General features: G+C 39.2%; 1 protein-coding gene across 2 annotated transcripts in view; it reads left to right on the forward strand.

Annotated features, from left to right (window-relative positions):
- The window catches only part of kiaa0825 (KIAA0825 ortholog), a 398,499-nt gene that overhangs the window by 369,378 nt on the left and 13,809 nt on the right, over nt 1-15,312 (forward strand). The gene's annotated exons all lie outside the window — the stretch shown is intronic.

Below are 15,312 nucleotides of genomic sequence, written 5' to 3' on the forward strand. Positions count from 1 at the left end.
GTTGATCCAGTTCTACCCCTTGTTACCTCTTATAGCGGTTTGGAATTTCTTTTTGGAAAGAGGTTGATGCTGCTAATCCCACCACACTGCTGGCATGACATAATACATAGCACAACACTTATAGCATAATAGTAGAGGGGATTAGTAGTAAGGAAAACCTGGAAAAGTATTGGTATTGAGGTTTTACTTGGAAATGTTTTCTGAAAGAAAGACAGCGAAGCAGATCACCTTACTGGCAGAGAACCAAGTGACACCTCCATTACTAGCATTCATACAGGAGGCTACATCAGTTAGAAGTTGACAAACTCAATTAAGTATTAAGTAAGAACAAAAATTTCTAAGAAAAAAAATCTGCTGTCTCAGGCAGGATCCATGTAGAGAAACAGGGTTAAAGTTTCAAGTTGAAAACTCTCAGAACCCACGTTAACGCTAATAAAAGCAAAATTAAATGCTGGAGATACTCAGCAGCTGAAGCAACATCTGTTGAGAGAGAAACAGAGTTAACGTTTTGAGGCCGATATGGTTTTTCCTCAGCTGAAAGGGGGTTAAAAATGGTGATTTTTATGCCTTTGACAGGGGAGGAGGGCTAAGTGGAATAGAGTATAAGGGTACCCAGAGGAAAAGCTAAAGAGAGTGTTAATAGTGAGAGAAGAGCAATAGAGGTCCAGAATGGATGTAAATGAAGGCATGAAAAGGAGAAAATGAGTCAATTTTGCTGACCACAAAGCAAACAAGACACAAACAAGTCACAGACAGGGTGGGAGGCAAGGGAGAGAAGATGTAAGAGAAACTGAGAATACAGAGAGGTCATGCTCTGCAGTTATGGATTTCAATATTGAGTCCTAGACTCTATGAAGTGACTAAGCAGAAAATGGGGTGTTGTTCATCAACTTGTATTGAACTTTGTTGGAACACTGCAGCAGGCCCAGAATGGAAAGCATGGAAACAAGGGGATTTATTGAAACTGCAAGTAATTGGAAGGTCAAGGTTATTTTACGGTTAGACTGGGGGAGGGGTTAAGGGCTCTGCAAAGCAATCACACAGTCTGTATTTGGTCTCAACAATATGAAGAACACTGCATTGAGTGGGGAATACAGTAAACAGGATTGAAAGAAGTACGAGTAAAATGCCAAGTTTGGGGCACCTTGCTCCTCCCTGGACAGTAACCAGGGAGGAGGAAGGTGCCACAGGGGAGCGGGAAACGTAAGGAGTATACCAAGGTGGCAAGGAAGCAACAGTCCTGATGGAATGTTGACAGTGGAGGGGATGGAATTTGGTATTTGATGGTGGTATCCTACTGGAGGCGGTGAAAACACAGAAGTCAAATTCTTTGAATACGGGACAGGTGGGATAGAAAGTGAGGACAAGGGAGAAAAGGAAAGAGGTGAGGGAAGAAGTGTGGGAAGTGTGTCAACCAACAAGCGGGGATGTGTTCTCATGTGAGGAAAACAAGGACACATTGAAAGGTACTCCAGTGGAAAGGAACATCATCGGAACAGATGTGACAGAGAGGGAAAAACTAGGAGAATGGAATAGAATCCCTTGTGCTAATCAGAATGTGAGAAAGTGTAGTCAACATAGTTGTGGGAGATGGTAAATCTGTGGTGAACATTGGTGGACAGCACATACTCAAAATTGGAAACAGTGAAATCAAGGAAGGGAAGGGAAGATAAGCCGAGGAAGCCAAGAGATGGATGAAATTGGAAGGTAAACTGATGAATTGTTCCTACTCTGGATAAATAAGCAGCTCTGGTAATATCATCAATGTATTGGAGAAAGAACTGTGGGTGGGGGCTCAACTAGGGCTGGAACAAGGAATTGCTTTGCATATCCCACAAAGAGGCCAGCATAATGGGACCTATGCAGGTGCCCATGACACACACCTTTGACTTGGAGAATGTGAAATGAGTTAAATGAAAAGATGTCTAAAGTGAAAACAAGCTGAGCCAGGTGAAGGAGGAGTGGAAGGTATGGACTCTATAGACCTCTTTTCAAATAAGAAGCAGAGGAGCATGTGATGGGGGATGGATGTGTGAAAGGACTGCACGTCCATGGTGAAGAAGAGGTGACTACAGCCAGAAAACTAGAAATTGTGAAATTGACATAAAACATCAGAAGCATCCTAAAAGCAAATGCGAAGAGACTGATGAAGAAAATATACAGTCAAGATAGAAAGAAATAAATTCAGTGGAGCAGCAACAAGCTGAAAACGTAGATTTGTCAGGGCAGTTTTATTTGCAGATTTGAGAAGGAAGTGGAAACAAACTGTGAGGGGTTTGTGGACTATGAAGTAGGAAGAAGTGGAGGGGAAATCTTCAGAGGAGATGAGGCTTGTGACAATCCTCGAAATAACAATTTGATGTTCAACAGTAGGATCATGAACAAGGGGAGATAGAAGGAAGTGTCTGAGAGTTGGTATTCAGCCTCTGCATTGTAGAGGTCAGCATGCCAGCTCTCAACAGTGCTAACCTTATAAGCAGGTTTGATAACAAACCTGAGTTTGTGTTTTTATTCTTGATAAGCGTTGTCCACTTACCAGTTTTCCATGTCTCCAATACATTTGTTGTGATGCTACAATCTTCTAAAAAAAATTTCTGAAGTCCTCCATTTTCTTCAATTTAGAATTCCCCCACAGACTGTAAATGGTAGGGCCCTAAAATACATACATTCTGTTTACTGTAGTCCTTCTCTCACTCTTCTCATCTCTCTCCTACAACCATAATAGTGTTCTCCTTACACACATCTTCAACTCCATCAGCTGCCAAATCCACAGAGTATCCACTCTGCCCTGGTTTGTTTTCAAGGTAAAGGATTATAAAGTGACAAACACAAAATAGGTATAATTGCTTGATGTTATATTGAGCTGCATTTGGGAATAGAGAGCAGAGTGACAGCAAGGTGGAAAATTAAGGTGGCTAGCAATGGCAGCTTAGGGTCAGGCTTACAAGTTGAGCAGAGTAATCACTTAATCCACACTGAGGTCTGGATTTCACCATAATTGCAGAATGGCCCAAACGTCAGAAGTTCTGTCTCTGAACATAGGATTTACCTCTCTAAATGAGGTGAGAATAGGGTTAAATCATGTTTTGTGAGGAGATATTAACATTTATACTGTATGAGAGGAAAGTACTGATTAGTTGGCGAATGGACTCTGCTAAGGTTACTATGGAAAATGCACCAGACAACACTCAACTGTAATTTGTGTATATTTTAAGCAAGGTTGATTCATGGGTCAATACATTTCCCTGAGAAAGGATCCAGTGAATGACTGGCGCCCATTTGTCTGCATTGAAACAGGCACAATATGTACATATATTCTTTGAGATGCAGAAAGAACTGGGTGTACGAATGTATGAACAATGCAAAATGCTGATGTGCAGATAAACCAAGCAATAAGGAAAGCTAATAGAATGTTATCATTTAGTGTAAGGGGAATTGAATGCAAAAATAAGGGGTTATGCTTCAGTTATACTGTGCACTGGTGAGACTACATCTGGAATAGCATTTATGGTATTGGTCATCTTATTTAAGGAAGGGTGTAAATGCATTGGAAGTTGTTCAGAGAAGTTTACTGGGCTAATACCTGGAACAACAGGTTATCTTATGTGGAATGTTTCAACAGGCTAGGCTTGAACCTACTCGAATTTAGAAGAATAAGGGCCAACTTGATTAAAATATGTAAGGCTCTGAGGGATCTTGTTAGGGTGGAAGTTTCTTTTTCTGGGAAAATCCGAAACTAGAACTCACTATTTTTAGAAAAAAGACGGGGGCTGCCATTTTGTTAAGAGATGAGGCAAATTCCTTTCTCACAGAGGGCTGTTAATCTTTGGAACAATCTTCCTGAAAAGCTGATGAAAAGTTTTGAAGGAAGAGGTGAACAGACTCTTGGTAAGCAACGGGTTAAAGGTTATCAGCAGCAGGTGACAATATGGATTCGAGGTTACATCAGATCAGCTATTGATGTCATTGAACGGTGAAGCAGGCTTGAGGGGCCAAATAGCTTTCTCTTTCTTTGTGTGTTTGTAACATTACTGACAGCAGTGCACCTTTGTTCACTTATGAAGAAAAATAGAATGTACATTAAAATTCTTACAGATATTTTTGCCAACATTTCCAAGTAATGATCTCCATAAGCAAAATCAAATGTAAACTACATAATTGTATAAATTGTATAATAATTACTTCTCTAGTACATGTCTAAATCTACCACACCCTAATTATACCCTTTAAAATACCCTTTGGGGGCACACAATGGACTTGCTGTAATTTTCCTCCAATTGGCAGGTAAAATATTACAAGATAGTGGACTTATCTGTGCATTATTGAGAATAGGCAAGTTGATCAAGGCAAAACCTTCAGCTATCTATAGCCTTGTGGAGTGTATCTGTTACTAAAATGCTGCATTTCTTTCATAATTTTAAAGAACCTTATTATTTATTTCAGCAATTTTGTTTAGTTGCATATTCTGTGCATGTTACAATTTCATGGTGTTTTGGACTTTTTAAAAATATGTTAAAAACTATTGGATATTAAAGTGTTGTGCTTATATTTACTTGACAGATAATGCTGCTTGACCCTGTGATTTTATTTGAAATAAAGTGTCTTTACAGGGAAGTATTTCATCAGTAAAGCGTAAACTGGCTGATATTTTATCTGTAGTTTTTAACAGTAAATGGACCACTTAACTAGAAATTCTGCTGTACTATTCCCTCTGGACAATATTTTTAAAGCCAATTTTCTTTTCCAAACTATTTAGGTAACTTACTGCAATTATCACAAACAATGGTCAATGAGTTGATTTTTTCTCAAAATAATGTTCATTTGTAACTAGTCATGATCTTTTGGGACTCATTAGTGAGCAAGAAATTCCCACTCAAAATATTCAACTTGTATATTGACTATTGCAGACAAAGCCAATTTTAGAAATATTCAGTGTTGAACACTGCACAACAGTTGCATTATTTAAAAAATGCTTCACCATAATAAGGATAGCTGGCAACTTAGTTGAACTGAACAGTTCTGCTGAAGGATCACTGGACTCAAAACCTTAATTCTGTTTTCTTTCTCCACAGATGCTACCAGACTTGCTGAGCCTTTCCAGCAACTTTCATTTTGTTACTGATTCATAGAATCAGCAGTTCTTTCTATTTTTTTGTCTTTTCAGAAGGCTTTGATTGAAGCAGAGATGATAACCAGTTCAGTTAGTCTCTCTGTATGTTCTTTTTCAATGAAATCACATGCATCTCCTTTGCTCTGGCATCTCATGACAGCTGTCCATAGAGTTAAACTCTGCTGATTTGAAGATTGTTTCTTACATTGAGTTGGTCTTCAAGTACTCTCCAGGTCTTCTCTGGACGTTTATGTCATCCTTGGAAAGACTGGATATTTATTCTGTGAAACCCCTCTTTGCTGATAGGAAATAGGATTTTCAGAAATCTTCTCCAAGAATCATTTATTGTTTGATCTGCAAAATAATGCTGCATGTATTGCTTAAATAGATAACAAGTCAGTGAGGCTGTCACTCACTGCTCAAACTAAATATAAATGTTTACCTTCTATTTCTTGTTGAAGGTCTTTTTCTTAAACTAAAGTGCAGAGCTCGTTTGTCCTTTGTTTTACTCACTTTGTGATTCTGTTATTTTTCATTCTTATGTTTCTATTTTATTTCAGTTTTCATTGTTGTAGATTCTTTAATGACTGTTAATGGCTTTGGTATTGTCTTTAATAAATAAAGACCTAGGTGCAGGTGTTAGCCACCAGAGGGAGATTGTGCCGTGAAGTGATGATCCCACACAAATTGTTTGCACTGAATCAGAGAAAATGGCAGGATCAACCACCCTCTGCTTGAAGGAAGTTTCTTCAGTTAAGAAGATCACTTTTGAATGCTTAAAAAGAAAGGATGGCTCTATACTTAAACTGACAGTATCCCTTGGCTGCCAGTGTTAGCTTTCCCCTACAAGAAGCAAGATAACAAAGTGTGGAGCTGAATGAACACAGCAGGCCAAGCAGCATCTTAGGAGCACAAAAGCTGACGTTTCGGGCCTAGACCCTTCATCACAGAGGGATCTGATGAAGGGTCTAGGCCCGAAACATCAGCTTTTGTGCTCCTGAGATGCTGCTTGGCCTGCTGTGTACATCCAGCTCCACAGTTTGTTATCTTGGATTCTCCAGCATCTGCAGTTCCCATTATCACCGACAAGAAGCATTCTGACTGCAATGTATTTGTTTTAAATGCGTCTCCTTGTAAACAGCCATTGTTTATCTGTTCTGCCCTGGCAATCTGCTGGAGATGTAGTGATGGACTTTTTAACCTTCAGTGGGTTATTCATACTTGATGAGACAATACTTATGATTGCACCTATATCATAAGAACTAGACATGAATAATGTAGTATTGACATAGTGTATTAATGTTTTTATTGGGATCTTGGTATCTACATTCATTGTGGTTATAGACACTGCATATCTGGGCTAATGCTGAGCAAGTTACCAATTGGCATGTTTGCTATGATATATCATGCTGCATATGTTCACAGTAAAGTGGAGACTGAGACTTTTTTCCTATTATGTCAAGTACTTTAATGTGATGGTATCATGAGGATGTCCCTTAAAGGTATATTGCATACTAGCTATGAGACACAAGACAACAGTAAACATTTCCAACACCTTTGTACCCATGTTCTATTTCCATACTGGGCCCATTGTCATCTCTTTTTCTATTATGTCATCATAATTTTTGGTATTTAATTGCTTGTACCGCCTGCCCAGCACAGACCTTTACCATTTGTTCCTCAGAAATATTCACCTTTTCTTTTTTGCTTAAAAACTGCTCGTATCTAACATTATTCATTTATTGGTTATTGGTTTAAGATATTAACTGTTCCTCTCTTCACACATGCCTCCTGATCTTATGTGTATTTCCAGCATTTTCTGTTTATATTTCAGCTAACAAGGTGCTGTACAATTTAGTCTATGAGAATTTGCAATGTGTACTCTTTGCAGCCTTTGCCTTTGTCTGCAAAATTACATCTGAAGCATACAGATTTTTTTTCTCTATGCTGAAGTCGATAGTGTCAATTGAAGACGATCAGAAAATGGTAAAAAAAACCACTTACTCGCTATATATTGTATGTGACGGTCTAGAATATTAGCTAAAGCTAGTTAACTCACTTCAAAAGATAGCCGTCAAAAAGCTAATAATCTGAGAATAGGACTGATTATAAACCAATTAGTCACAAGACTTATAATTTAAAATGCAGGTGTGCTAAATGGCACTTTAATTGTATTTGAGAAGAAAAATGTAAAAACGTAAAAGCCTGAAGCAAGAAATTTAAATGTTGAATATGCAAATTAATCAATGTATTTCTACAAATCATCTAAAGCCACTTTCCTCTTAAAAACTTACGTATGAAGAACATTACATGCTCTCAATTTTAATCAGTTTTATAGAACAAAATTGATAGATGTTTCATTCAAATAAGAAAAAAAAGTAACATTAGGATATTCAACAGGACATCCTATCTATCATTTCCAAAAAATAGTGCAGCCGTCATTCTTCGACAGCTAAGCTTCTTCCTCCCTAAGGTGAGAAGACAATATACACTAACCAGCTATACATCAAGTCATGATCTTCTTATTTATACTGGAACATTTTCCAACTCCCCACCAAATTAACTGATAATCTTTTCGACCCCTTCCATTTAACTCTTGCACAATTCTTCCTAATTCAGCTGACTTTAATCTTCCTATTGAAGCTGGAATTCTGTGTCATTGAGAAACTATTAGTATCAATTATAAGCAATCTTATAGCAGCACATTTAGAAATGCATATTATTATCAAACAGAGAGTCAGCATGGCTTCAATACAGGGGAAATCATGCCTGACAAATATATATGAAGAGGTAACAAGCAGGATCGATAAAGGGGAATCAGTAAATGTAATATATTTAGATTTTCAGCTAATGTACCACGCATTAGGCCTCTTAACAAGACCCCAACATGTTAAGGTGGTACATTACCTTGAATAGAAGATTAGCTAATTATTAGAAGACAAAGAGTTGAGATAAGGGGAGTATTTACAGGTTAGCAATCTGTATCTAATGGTGTACCACATGGATCAGTGCCAGGGCTATAGTCATTTACAATATATGTTAATGACTTGGATGAGGAAGGTGAATGTATTATTGCCAAATTTGTAGATTAGATAAAAGTAGCTGAAAGGACAAATGGTGATGATAACACAAAGAGTCTGCAGAGGGACACAGACAGATTAAGTGAGTGGGCAGAAACTTGGGAAATGGAATACAATTAGGGGAAATTTGATCTTTTGCACTTTGGCAGGAAGAATAGAGGAGCTGAAATCAAATGGAGAAGGACTTCAGAAAGCTACAGAACAGAGAAATTTGGGAGCCCTCGTCCATCAATCACCAAAAGCCGCCATCCAATTCAATTGTTAGTAGGGAATTCAAAAAGAATGTTGGCCTTTCTTTCAAAGAGGATGCAATATAAAAGTAGGGAGATTTTGTTTAACTGTATAAGGCACTACCCAAATCACAACCGAATACTGTGAACAGTTTCGGGCCCCTTATATGGAAAGATCCATTGGCATTAGAGGTAGTCCAAATAAGATTCACTAGGCTGATACCAGGTATGGAGTTGAGCGGGTTTGGGGGTGGGAACTGTTTTATGAGAAGAGGGTGAATAATTTGGACCTATTGGATTATAAAAGAATTAGAGGTAACCTTCTTGAAATATGAACAATTGTCAGAAGACTTCACAGGGTAGTTTTGCAAAGCTACAACTTTATAACCATTAGCGAGACCGTACCTAAAATATTGCACAATTTAGTACTTTTAATTGAGGAGGGATGTATTTACAATGGAGGAAGTTCAGATGAGGTTCACTAGATTGATTCCAGAGATGAAGAGTTTGTCTTATGAACAGAGATTGCGTAGTTTAGGCCTACACTATCTTGAGTTTAGAATAAAAAAAATTGGAGATCTAATTGTTGTACGTAAGATGCTAAAGGGGATTGACAAAGCTGATGTAGAGCAGATAGTTCCTCCTGTGGGACAATCTAGAATGAAAGGACATAGTATGAGGATAAGGGATAGCAAATTTAAAACAGAAATGACAAGAAGTTACTTTTCTCTAAGGATTGTAATTTGTGAAATTCACTATGCCAGAGTGTGGTGGATGCCACACACCATCCTAACATGAAGCTACATTATCATTCCTTTATTGTCACTGGGTCAAAATCCTGGAACTTCCTTCCCTCCAGGATTGAGGGTGTATCTAACCCAAAGGGCTTGTAAGACTTCTGAGGCAGGTCACTAACGCCTTCTTAGGATGAGCAATAAACGCTGGTCTTGCAGAGACATCCTCATCCCAAAAATCAATATTTTAATAATCATGGTGAATTAGTTAATGCAGAGTAAGCAAAAATTAGTGATGAATTGTGCACTTTTAACTTGCCAGGCTGTAATGAGAGGATTGCCACCAGGAGTGCTGGAGCCTCAACTATTTACTATCTATATTCATAAATTATACAGCGAAATTGAGAGTAACGTACCTTAGATTTTCTGATGAGATATGGTTAAGTGGAAATGTAAGCTATTCAAGGCTACAGAGAGATGTAAGTGGATTATGTGAGTGGGCAATAAGGTGACTTACACACTTAACTTTGGAAGAAAAAAAGTAAAAACTATATTTTTTTAAAAGTGAGAAGTTTATAAATGCTGATGTTGAAAGAAGTCTGAGTGTACTAATAAAAGGAATACATGAAATTAACATGGTTATTCAGCAATGACTAACTAAGGCAAATAGTATATTAACCTTTATTGTAAAGGAATTGATGTGTAATGCTATGAAAGTCCTCCTACAATTGTGCAGGTTTTGATAAGAGTATACTTTAAGACCTGTGACCCATTTTTGTTTCCTTTGCGAAGGAATGATATACTTGTCCTGCCGGCTGAATGATGAAGGCTCTCCAGTTTGGTCCCTGTGATGAGAGGATTGTCCTGTGATAAGTAAATTGGGCCTACGCTCACTGGAACATCTCACTGACATTTACAAGTTTCTAAAGGAGTGAATGTTGAAAGTGTTAGATGATGTGTCAGACGTGGGCTAAAACCACTAAATGGATCATGTCAAACATCTTGAATGTTGTTGAAGCTGCACTCACACAAGCAGATGGAGAGTACTGTATCATGTTCGTAGTATTCATAACAAAGTAGATGAATTAACAGCACAAATCATCTTGAATGATTATGATGTGGTAGGCATCACAGAGACATGGTTGCACGGAGTTCAGGACTGGCAGTTAAACGCCCAAGGATTCACAACTTATCGAAAAGACAGGGAGGTGGGCAAAGGGGGCAGGGTTGCCTTGTTAGTTAAGAATGAAATTAAATCCACGGCACTGAATGACATTGGGTCAGAGGATGTGGAGTCTGTGTGGGTGGAGTTGAGGAACCACAAAGGCAAAAAAACTATAATGTGAGTTATGTACAGACCTCCTAACAGTGATGAGGACCAGGGGCGCAAGATGCACCCGGAAATAGATAGGGCATGTCAGAAAGGCAAGGTCACGGTGATCATGGGGGACTTCAATATGCAGGTGGACTGGGTGAATAATGTTGCTGGTGGATCCAAAGAAAGGGAATTCATGGAAGGTTTACGGGATGACCTTTTGGAACAGCTTGTGATGGAGCCCACAAGGGAGCAGGCTATTCTGGACTTAGTGCTATGTAATGAGCCTGACTTTATAAAAGATCTTAAAGTAAGGGACCACTTAGGAGGCAGCGATCATAATATGGTAGAGTTCAGTCTGCAGTTTGAAAGCGAAAAGGCAAAATCGGATGTAATGGTGTTACAGTTAAATAAAGGTAATTACAGGGGCATGAGAGAGGAATTGACGAAAATCAACTGGAAGCAGAGCCTAGCGGGGAAGACAGTAGAGCAACAATAGCAGGAGTTTCTGGGTGTAATTGAGGACACAGTACAGAGGTTCATCCCAAAGAAAAGAAAGATTATCCGGGGTGGGATTTGACAGCCAAGGCTGACGAAGGAAGTCAGGAAATGTATCAAAGGAAAAGAGACAGCCTATGAAGTGGCTAAGAGAACTGGGAAATCAGAAGATTGGGAAGGATACAAAAACAAACAGAAGATGACAAAGAGAGAAATAAGGAAGGAGAGGATCAAATATGAAGGTAGGCTAGCTAGTAATATTAGAAATGATAGTAAACGTTTCTTTTAATACATAAGAAACAAACGAGACGCGAAAGTAGAAATTGGGCCGTTCCAAATTGATGCTGGATGACTAGTGATGGGAGATAAGGAAATAGCTGAAAAACTTAAGTACTTTGCGTCAGTCTTCAGAGTGGAAGACATGAGTAGTATCCCAACAATTAAGGTGAGTCGGGGGCAGAGTTGAATATGGTAGGCATTACAAAAGAGAAAGTGCTAGAAAAGCTAAAAGGTCTAAAAATTGATAAATCTCCTGGCCCCGATGGGCTACATCCTAGAGTTCTGAGGGAGGTGGCTGAGGAAATAGCAGAGGCTTTGGTTGTGATCTTTCAAAAGTCACTGGAGTCTGGAAAAGTCCCAGATGATTGGAAATTTGCTGTTGTAACCCCCTTGTTTAAGAGAGGATCAAGACAAAAGATGGAAAATTATAGGCCGATTAGCCTAACTTGGTTGTTGATAAAATTCTAGAATCCATTGTTAAGGATGAGATTTCTAAATTCTTGGAAGTGCAGGGTCAGGTTAGAACAAGTCAGCATGGATTTAGTAAGGGGAGGTCATGTCTGACAAACCTGTTGGAATGCTTTGAAGAGGTAACAAGTAGATTAGACCAGGGACAACCAGTGGATGTTATCTATCTAGACCTCCAAAAGGCCTTTGATAAAGGTACCTCACTGGAGGCTGCTGAGTAAGGTGAGGGCCCATAGTGTTTGAGGTGAGCTACTGGCTTGGATTGAGGATTGGCTGTCTGACGGAAGGCAGAGTGTTGGGATAAAAGGCTCTTTTTCGGAATGGGAACCGGTAACAAGTGGTGTCCCGCAGGGTTCAGTGTTGGGGCCACAGCTGTTCACATTATATGTTAATGATCTGGATGAAGGGACTGGGGACATTCTGGTGACGTTTGCCGATGATACAAAGATAGGTGGACAAGTAGGAAGTAGTGAGGAGGTGGGGAGGCTGCAGAAAGATTTAGACAGTTTAGGAGAGTGGTCCAGGAAATGGCTGATGAAATTCAGCATGTGCAAATGCGAGGTTTTGCACTTTGGAAAAAAGAATACAGGTATGGACTATTTTGTAAACAGTGAAAAAATTTGTCAAGCAGAAGTACAAAGGGATCTGGGAGTGTTTTGGTCCAGGATTCTCTAAAGGTTAACTTGCAGGTAGAGTCGGTGATTAAGAAAGCGAATGTAATGTTGTCGTTTATCTCAAGAGGGTTGAAATATAAAAGCAGTGATGTGCTTCCGAGACTTTATAAAGCTCTAGTTAGGCCCCATTTAGAATACTGTGTCCAATTTTGGACCCCACCTCAGGAAGGACATACTGGCGCTGGAGCATGTCCAGCGGAGATTCACATGGATGATCACTGGAATGCTAGGATTAACGTACGATGAACGGCTGAGGATCCTGGGATTGTATTCATTAGAGTTTAGAAGGTTGAAGGGAGATCTAATAGAAACTTACAAGATAATGTATGGCTTAGCAAGGGTGGATGCTGGGAAGCTGCTTCCGTTAGGCAGGGAGACTAGGACCCATGGGCACAGCCTTAGTATTAGAGGGGGTAAATTTAGAATGGAAATGAGGAGACATTTCTTTAGCCAGAGGGTGGTGGGCCTGTGGAATTCATTGCCACAGCATGCAGTGGAGGCCAGGACGTTAAATGTCTTCAAGGCGGAGACTGATAAATTGTTGATCTCAGAAGGAATCAAGGGCTATGGGGAGAGTGCAGGGAAGTGGAGTTGAAATGCCCATCAGCCATGATTAAATGGCAGAGTGGACTCGATGGGCTGAATGACCTTACTTCCACTCCCATGTCTTATGGTCTTATGTTTCCAACCTGCATCTTGTGAATGGTGCACAGGATGAGGAGTCAGAAGGTGAGTTACCCACTCTAAAATTCCTAGCCTCTAACCTACTGTTATTGACAGAATTTATTTGGTTCGTTCAGTACATCTTCTGGTCAATGATTACCCAAAGAATGTTTATAGTATGGGATTCAGCAAACAGTAACACCTTTGATGTCAAATGGCAGTTTTTCATCTTGCATTTTGTGGCAAATTTTCATACTGCCTGTTAGATGAGTGTTGTAACTGTACTGGAATAGTTTGTCTCTTGGTGCTGCTCATCTGGAGCACAAGTCTTCAGTACAATTGCCTGAGTGTTGTAACAGTCACTGGCCTTTGCAGTGTCTAGTATCTTCAACCATTTTTGACATAAGGAGTGAATTGAATTTGCTGAAGGCTGGCATCTGTAATGCTGATGACTTTAGGAGGAGTCTAAGATAGATCATGCAGTTGGCAGATCTGTTTAACGATGCTTACAAATGCTTTAGCCTTGTATTACTGAATACAATTAAAGAACCAACTGACAGATAATTAATAGAGGGACTCAGTCACATCACTGCATAACAACAGAGAATTGTGGCCCCAGTCAATATGCAGTATACAGTGATGGCAGTTGAAATACACCTTTGCTGCTCAAATCAATGGCTGCCTCTCATACAAGCAAGTGAACAGTGAGATATTGCACAAAATAGACACCTATCCCTTAATAAAAACACATTAAAATTTGTATTCAGTACTTTTTATTTCAGATTAATATAAGGAACAAATTTATGGTACCTTTTCATAGATAATTAAGGATGAGCAACAAATACATGCCTACCCCATCCCAAGAACAAATGAAAAAACTTTGTTAAAAGAACTTCATTTTGTGGCCAGTCCAGCATTTGTGTTGTTCTGCATTTTGCCTGTTTTATATTTTTTTAAAAAGCTGTACAGATATTAATCAAAAAGTCATTGATCAAGATTTATATATGATCTAACATTTATTAGAGGAAGGGTATTTTTTATTTCAGTAGTGTATCATTGTGTATGACGCAAATTATGTCCCATGTTGGTGCCTGGGATGACCCTTTGGCATTGAATTTGAACACAAATGATACTCTTTCACTGAACATATAGTCCAAATGTTGTCAAATGTATATTAAATTGTAAAAAGTTATGTCTAACTTGCAAGAATCCTTGCCGTGTAGATATGGATGCCAAGAGGTCATAATCCAATGGCTGAAAATTCAGACACAGTGAGTCCAGTGTAAAGAGTTCTTCGGATACATGGCTGTCCTCCATCCAATGCATGGGATCAAGCTATTGTTGGCTTAGCAATGAATATGTGCTGATTGCATTAGCATGCTTCAGGACTTTTGTGACTCAGTTCTTCCAAGAAATGCTTAGGATATATCTAGGATGTTTGGCCTCATCTCCTGTCTAGTATGTGTGGTCTAGATCATAGTGCTTTGGAGGAGTGGACTGAGGACATCTAGTTTGGTAGAACTGTCAGTTCTTGTCGATGTCTCACACTATCTAGGACTAAATAGTGCACAGGCAACCCATCCACTACCTTAAACATTTACCCCCTTCACCACCAATACAGAGTTGCAGAAATGTGTATCATGTAAAAGACACACAACAGCTTCTTCCAAAACCTCTATCACCCAGAAGCCCAAGGAGGGCAGATTCAAGCGAGTAATGCCGCTAGCAAGTTCCCCCCAAACCGTACATCACACTGACTGAAAATATATTGCCATTCCTTCACTGTTGCTGGGTAAAAATCCTGGAATTCCCTTTCCAGCGGCACCATGGGTTTACCTAGACCCCTATAGACTGCAGCAGTTCAAGACAGTGGCTCATTATGACATTCTTCAGGGCAGTTAGGGATGGGCAATAAATTCTTGCCTAGCTATTAACTCCCACATCCTATTAACTGAAAAAAAAGGGTTGTTGCAATGTGGTCATCTTTTTTCTACTTTTCATCATGCATTTCCTTGGGTAATGCCCTTTCCCTTCAACAGAGTCAGAGAAGTTTATGCAGATACTGCAGAAGTACTCCTTTCCTATACTTGACACATTCAGGTGGTATTACTTCAGTACTAGATTTGCCCTTGGCCATTGAGTCGATAACTTTGCAAAACTCTCTGTTCTGAATTCAATATCTAACCTTGCCGTAACAGGCTGAAATACTATACTATTTAGGTATTCTTCAGTGTCAGAGTTCTCTTTCTTGTACAATTCAA

The sequence above is a fragment of the Stegostoma tigrinum genome, chromosome 3, assembly GCF_030684315.1.
Source record: "Stegostoma tigrinum isolate sSteTig4 chromosome 3, sSteTig4.hap1, whole genome shotgun sequence".
In the NCBI taxonomy this organism is placed as follows: domain Eukaryota; kingdom Metazoa; phylum Chordata; class Chondrichthyes; order Orectolobiformes; family Stegostomatidae; genus Stegostoma; species Stegostoma tigrinum.